Source organism: Etheostoma cragini, chromosome 9 (assembly GCF_013103735.1).
Source record: "Etheostoma cragini isolate CJK2018 chromosome 9, CSU_Ecrag_1.0, whole genome shotgun sequence".
NCBI lineage: Eukaryota > Metazoa > Chordata > Actinopteri > Perciformes > Percidae > Etheostoma > Etheostoma cragini.
Genome location: NC_048415.1, coordinates 22,217,709 through 22,225,505, shown reverse-complemented (window position 1 = coordinate 22,225,505; position 7,797 = coordinate 22,217,709). Strand labels below are relative to the sequence as shown.

At 38.2% G+C, this 7,797-nt stretch overlaps 1 long non-coding RNA gene across 1 annotated transcript in view; it reads right to left on the bottom strand.

Moving 5' to 3' along the window:
• LOC117949892 overlaps positions 1-3,232 on the bottom strand; it is a 19,437-nt gene extending 16,205 nt beyond the window's left edge. The window contains exon 1 of the long non-coding RNA XR_004657763.1: positions 3,221-3,232. This is a non-coding gene — a long non-coding RNA (uncharacterized LOC117949892). The remainder of the gene's footprint in view (positions 1-3,220) is intronic.
• Between the last annotated feature and the right edge of the window lie 4,565 nt (positions 3,233-7,797).

Below are 7,797 nucleotides of genomic sequence, written 5' to 3'. Positions count from 1 at the left end.
CATTTTTGCCCAGTCTTTTCCTGATGGTGGAGGCATGAATGCTGACCTTAACTGAGGCAAGTGAGGCCTGCAGTTCTTAGGACATTGTTGTGGGGTCTTTTGTGACCTCTTGGATGAGTCGTCGCTGCGCTCTTGGGGTAATTTTGGGCGGGCGGCCACTCCTGGGAAGGTTCACCACTGTTCCATGTCTTCGCCATTTGTGGATAATGGCTCTCACTGTGGTTCGCTGGATTCCCAAAGCTTTGGAAATGGCTTTATAACCCTTTCCAGACTGATACATCTCAATTACTTTCTTTCTCAATTGTTCCTGAATTTCTTTGGGTCTCAGCATGATGTGTAGCTTTTAAGGATCTTCTGGTGGACCTTACTGTGTCAAGCAGCTCCTATTTAAGTGATGCCTTGATTGTGAACAGGTGTGGCAATAATCAGGCCTGGGTGTGGCTAGAGAAATTGAACTCAGATTTGGACAACCACAGTTATAGTTTGTTTTAACAAGGGGGGCAATCACTTTTTCACACAGGGCCATGATGGTTTGGATTTTTTTTCACCTTTAATAATAAACACCTTCATTTACAAATTGCATTTTGTGTTTACTTGTGTTATCCTTGACTATTGTTTAAATTGGTTTGATGTTCCGAAACATTTAAGTGTGACATGCAAAGGAACAGGAAATGAGGAAGGGGGCAAACACTTTTTCACACCACTATATAGACTACACCTGGTGGCTAAGGCTGCCTGGTACCTTAACTAAAAATAAACCAAATAAAATACTAATGCTAAACCAATTTATGTAGCTGTATCATTCAAGCAAAAGTGAAATTAAATAAATCAAATAATTACTATACATATTAAAAATAATGAATAGCTCCAACAAATCATTCATCATCATCAAAAACATTTAAATATTGCTCAGCAAAAAAGGCTAGAAGTAGGTCAAATATAATTGACTTCTGAGTAAAAGTAACCTTGTTAAATTTGATTCTATGCTATCCACCAACAAATCACGCAATATGCACAATATACACTGGTAAAACAATATAATGCTTCAGAGATATGATCTCTGAACCAACAATAGTAATATCATTAGGAACTCCATTATCCTCCTTAATTCAAAAGTACATTTCTCTCTCTCTCTGGTCTGCAAAACCTCTATGTGAAAAGCTCAGTCTTATCAGACTCCTCCTCGCTGGGTCTGCCTGGAGTGGGGCCACTTTTCAGCCTTGGAGTTTCCGGCCCAAGACCGGCCTACTTTTTCCATAGTAATGGAAATCACAGTTTTTGTTACAAGCAGTGCACTGGTTTCATGTACTGTCATATAATGCTCTCTATTACATGAAATAACTTTAATTCATATTGTTTACGCTGGTACACTTACTCTGGTTTACTCTACCTGTCCCTGTAGTCATGGCCTCCTCATTGCAAATTCCGGGCTCATCCTCATCATTTTCAGTGGGGGACTGACTTATGTGCTGCCCAGAAGCTACAAAAAATAATAAAGAGGTAATTTTACTGCATGCAAAGATCAAGCTTGAGTTTTGTTATCAATATTTGTATTATATTTGCAAAGTCTATGAATCCCCACATATTGGGTGATGCAGAAATGCTAATATATTAATTAAAATTAATATTTTGCTATAGGTTGACAACAACCTCAACAAATAATTTCGTTGCTAATGCTAAGGCTATATCTCTCTTTACCAGTTGCCACTTGTTTGTCCTCTTGAAATAAATCCGTAAGCTTGGCACACATTTGGCAGCACACTCCTCTAATGCCTTTTTTTGAACCTGGCTTTTTCAGCCCCTCCTGGTCTCTTTCTCCCATCCATTCCTCGCTGACGTGTATTGTTACGGTAGGGATAGCAAAGCTATGGTTAGCCTCCTTTTTTGGAAAAGAGACCAAAGAACTGTCTATGGACTGCCTATTATGGCTATGAACTCACCCAACCAACTCTATTGGACATGGTGAAACCCATGCAGAGGCAGTGTGGGAATGCGGAACGTGTGTAGCCTACTTTTAGAAAAGATAGAATAATGTGACAAATGTAAAAAAAAAAAATCCTACGACCGGCTTAAAAGTGCCTCTGCCCATGTAGCCCATGCAAGTGTTAGCCAGGACCAGTTGGGATCACTTTACTGGCTGTGTCTCAGTTGTTTTTGCAAGTAACCAATTTGGGTACTTTAGCCATATTATTCAATGTGAGTGCACAAATGATAAAATGCCCGTCCTTTGTAGCCTTAATAAATTAGCCTGAAGCTAATGCTTAATTACCGGTTCAGGTTCTACCCGGGGTTTGTTTCATCTCTGGTCATGCAACTGTTAGAAATTGCCGTTTTTTTTTAGGTCGGGTAGAATCTATCTCCGTTGATCCTGTTCTTTTGTTTGCTGCTTTCATACCTGTACTAACGTTAAAGCTGTTGTGTGCTGGGTTCCGTGTTTACAGATATAACTGGAAAACCAGCCTGGCTGTCAAACTGGGCAGTTGATAACAACACACAGGCAAAAACACAAACAGCAATTCCGTCACGTAACGAAAATTTTGAAAGAAGACTAGAATTGCAAGCTGTTATGACGCCTGCTTGTGCCCCTGATGACGCGGAGTGCGTGCAAAAGCGGTGGGGAGGCAAACATTGGTAAGTACTGAGAGGTGTGAACCGCAAGGTCTGGGGTACATTGCCGTTGCAAATATCCCATTAACAATGATTTATTAAAAGGGCCGAAACTGGTCTGCGTTGGCTACAGTGCCTCTTAATGGCCGACCTTTGCCAAATTTGGTACAGAGCCTCAAAGCAGCATGTCAAACCAGGATCATTAGTTTCATGTTAATGCATTTAAATTAGAAATGTGCAATTGTGATATCTCTGCCACAGTAAATGTCATCAAGTTATGGCCAAAACAAATAAACGTTCGTTATAGTGCCCGCTAACGGACGATCTTTGCCAAATTTGGAACAGAGCATTGTAGTGGGATGTTGAACAAGGATCTCTTTGCTCAAGGAGTTCTTTGCTGAGAACATTTAATTTGGCTGCTATAATATGATATGTGAATTAATCCACGTGTATTTTTTTGTGACCCATTGTACATCTACCCTGTAAAGTTGAAGTTGTTCACATTAGTGTAAGTGGTGAATTAAAATGTGGGTCCCATACGCCACGCCCAATTTGACCAAATCAGTACCCAAATGTAGGAGTGGCCTCAGGAGTGGCCCTAGATGGTACCCACCAAATCTCATAAAAATCAGTCGTCGTTTATGAGATGTAAACATTTTGTACTTGTAGCGCCCCCTAGTGGGCAATTCTTGTAAGCTTTTAATAAAAAATATTTAAATTGAACAATATTTTTAATGAAAAAAATATTACTTGAAAAATAAAACTAAATTTAAAACTAAAACTCAAACAAAAATGATGTTGTATTAAAATATTAATTCGAAGAGGTATCCCTTTGAAAAACCTTTTTTTCCAGGGTGTGTTGATAATACATAATAGAGGCAGGCTTTATAGAAAGTGTTACCACATTTCTAAACCGAGTTCCGAGTGACCAGTGGAAAACATTTTTGGTAGAAAAAAAGTAATAGATGTACTAAACAACAAAAACCTTGTAACTAAAAAACATGTAATTCCTGCATTTCAAATGTTTAGAATCTCTCCCTGATTCATTTATTATTATAGTATAATTATTTGAGCAATTTTGCACGATGACATTGTTAAATTAGCATTTTGCAAAAATATCACATACCCACTGAAGTACTCCAAAGTACCCCTAGGGTACCTCCATTTGAGAAGCTACAGAGACCCAACAATTTACAGAGAAATACAGAGATTACATTTGTTGCAACAGTGCCAAGTAAAAGGTTCCTTTCAGGCAGAAACCAGTCAGAAAGAGAACCTAGCTCTAGGGGGCGGGCATCTGCCTTGACCTATTTGGTGGCATGAGAGAGAGGATGAGGGAGAGAAAGAGGGGAGAAAGAGTACACAAAAATTACAATGATATCTAACTATAATAATTATAGCAGCAGAAGCACAAATATTGACTAAAATGTATGTTCTCGGCCTGTTAGAATGCAACAAAAAGTGATTGAGGGTTGGAAAACCCCCACTTTGAATTAAATATAAAATCAACAACTCTGTGCCACTGCGTAAAAGTGGATGACAGCTGTGTCAACAAATGAGAGAAATTGGAATGGATCCCATGTGAAAAGCCAGGACTTTATAAACTGACAGCAACTGCACATGTGACAGCTTTACAGGTCAGATGGGTTGCATTCAGTAATGTATGCATTAATGCCTTTTTTTTAATATTCTTTTTATTAAACATTTTTAGTTAATTCAAACAAAACGTACTAGAACAAAAACACAGCACAGAAGACTATTAGTAACCATATCTATGGGCATGTGGACAGTTTACATACAGCATCCCGTCATATGGATGTACATACATACATTTTATCCAGTTTGTGTTAATGACCTTTTAATCTTTAGGCACTTTAAAATATTCTCCCATTTTTTAAACAGGTGCAATTTACCATTAAGACAATACCTCAATCTTTCTAGCGTTACAACTTCAGATATCAGAGATTTCCACATCTGAGTAGAGGGGTTACGCTACCAACCCATTTGGCCATTATAGCCTTTCGAGCCAGCATCAGAAGAAACTGAACCGTCTCTTTGTGACCTCTCAGAGGGTCAGGTATAAGGCCCAGTAGGCACATGAGTGGGCTGAGTGGGACTGTCTGTCCTATCACCAAACTGATTTCACTGCATACTGCCTGCCAGAATACCTTGATGTTCTTACACTCCCAAAGACAGTGATATCTAGTGCCTTTAGCTGAGTTACATTTAAGACAGTTCGGTGAAGCACCTGGAGTGTACTTACTGTATATATAAGGTGATATGTAAACATTATGTAAAATATTGAACTGCATTTCTTTGTATCTATTACAGATTGATATCCTAGAGGGCAGTATTAATATTTCCCCCCACAACGCAGAGTCAATCGACATTTTAAACAGCATACTCCAAGTTGTTCGTAAGTGTTTCAGCTTGTCCACCGTTAGGGTCTGTAACTCAGAGTAGAATCTAGACACAAAACGTCCATGTTTCCGACAGTCCAGTAGAGTTTTTTTCAAGCAAATAACAGTTCGTTGGTAGCTCCAGTGATCCAGTCTTTGATTTCACGTAATGCCTGATCTGGAGATACTTGTGGAAATCTTTGGCAGGTATATTATATTGAGATCTTATATCGTCAAATGTCTTGAATTTACCTTTGTCCCACGGATCATACATTCTTGATTGAGACCAGCGCCCTCTGCTGTTAAGTCTGGAGTATCTACCAGAATTGCAAGAAAGTTAAGGTCGTGAGACTTCCCAAATAATTTCTTCAAAATACTCCATGTATCGATAACATTATCAATAAGGTAATTGTCTTTAACAGTAGGTGGCAGTTCTCTTACACGTTTATCTAATAAGTTTATAAGACAGAAGGGTTTCCTAATTACTTTTTCAATCTCAAGCCAAGGCGTCACATCATGTTCCGTTGCCCACACTGAAACAATTCTAGCATGAATAGACAGCACATAGTTCTCAATCTTTGGTAAGCCCCACCCACCCTGTTGTTTTGGAAGTTGTAAAATATCCATTTTAAGCTTAGGCTTTCTGCCTGCCCAGATAAAGTCTGATTTCAGTTTATTAATGTCCTTAAGATCATTTGGATTCAAAAATACAAAAAGCATTGGAACTGGATAAGACATTTTTGGAAGTAGTACCATTTTATTAAGGTTAATCCTATCAAGCATTGATAAAGGAAGCTTTTTCCAACTTGTAACCTTTTCTTTTATGTGACCAATTAAAGGATTGATTTTCTCTGCATATAGCTGACCCACTTTGGATGTGATTTTTATTCCTACATACTTAAATCCTTTAGGTGCCCAGCCGAAAGGTTTAACGTAAGCAGGCTCGACCTGACCACTATTATTTAAAGGAATTATTTCTGACTCTTCAAAATGTACCTTATACCCTGATATTTGTCAAAACTCTTTAATACAATCAACCAGTTCTGCAATTGATTTATCGGGATCTGTTAAAGTTAAAAGAACGTCATCAGCATATAATAAAATGTTGTGCTGTTTTGTTCCTATTAAAGTTCCTCCTAGCGGCTCTATAGCCAGGGAGAATAGTTTAATAGTTGAAAGTTTAAATGGTGCAGATAAAAGACCATTTGTCAAGAAAGAGGCTACATGCGTCTTGTTCAAGATCTTCACCCAATCTATAAAAGTGGGTTTTAAACCAAATCTTCTTAGCACTTCGATCATGTAGTCCAGTTCGACACGGTCGAAAGCTTTTTCGGCGTCCATTGAATCAATGGCGCCGGGTATTTGATGGTAATTAAGATGATGAATAGTATTAATCAGGCGTCTCGCATTGTTTGAGGACAAACGACCCTTAATAATTTCAGTCTGGTCTGTGCTTACTATGTCTGATACAACTCGCTCTAATCTATTGGCCAACACCTTTGACAATATTTTCATGTCTACTCCAAGGAAGTTATCGGTCGATAGGAAGAAGGCAGTTCTGGGTCCTTATATTTTTTTGGTATTACTGTAATATTGGCAATGTACATAGTTCCCGGGAGACTTGAGTGTTCAAAAGATACATTAAATATTCTCTGTAATAATTTATGATCTTGCCTTTCAAAACCTTAAAAAACTCAACCGGATATCCATCAGCTCCAGGGCATTTGCCCGATTGGAGTGATGAAATGGCTGTTTTAATTTCTAACAATGTAATGGGACCTTCCAGCAAGTTAGCCTGGTCTTCGCTAAGTCTTGGTATATTCAGGCTGTTTAGAAAGTGGCAATCCTTTAATTTTTCACAGTCAATGTCAGAACTATACACTTCCTCATAAAACTGAGAGAACAAAGAGAGCAATTAAAATTGCCTCCTATCAAGATGTTTGAGGAGTCCATCTCAGCAAGCCTGCCAAAAAGTAAAGCTGAAAATTCATCATAATTTACGTTAGGACTATAGATGCTACCCAGCAACATTTTCTCCCCATAAAGCATTCTTTTGGTTAAAACAATTCTCCCCTCTGTATCCCTAAATGTGTCTATAACAACAAACGGCAAGTTTCTATGTATCAATATTATTACCCCCCTCTTGCTTGTTGAGTAAGATGAGTAATAAACCTGACCAACCCACTCCCGGAGATATTTCTTATGTTCGTTGTCGCTGAGGTGTGTTTCATGTAAAAAGGCTATTTGAATTTTGTCCTTTCTTAGGACTGTTACTGTTTAGGATAGATTTCCTTTTCACTGGGTTATTGGATCCCTTAACATTCCAAGTACAAATTCTAATACTCATTACTAAATATGATATACTTTATGCACTCAATGCTGTATTCAAAAAGGTAGAAATAAGCTTTAGTCCAATCCTACCATTTAGCTCTGCTTGTGCCGATAAGGAAAACATAAACGGTTCCAAGCAAAAACAAAACACACAGCTTGGAGTAACAGACAGTAACCTAAATATCAACAAACCTATTAAAAGGTAGAAGATACAAAAAGCAAAGACGAACTTGGTCATACTCTTATTAAGGGAGTATCCAACTGGGGTCTCAGCTAGCCAGAAAGAAGAAGGAGGGTAGCAAAGAAAAAGAAAACAAAAGAGAAAACCTTCCCAACTGGGTCGTCATCATCCCTTTATTTATAAAGCGCTTTCACATCAGCTGTAGCTGAACAAAGTGCTGTACATGAAGGCAGCAAACATAAACCAAGATAAAAATAGCAGTCACAATATCATAAAAAT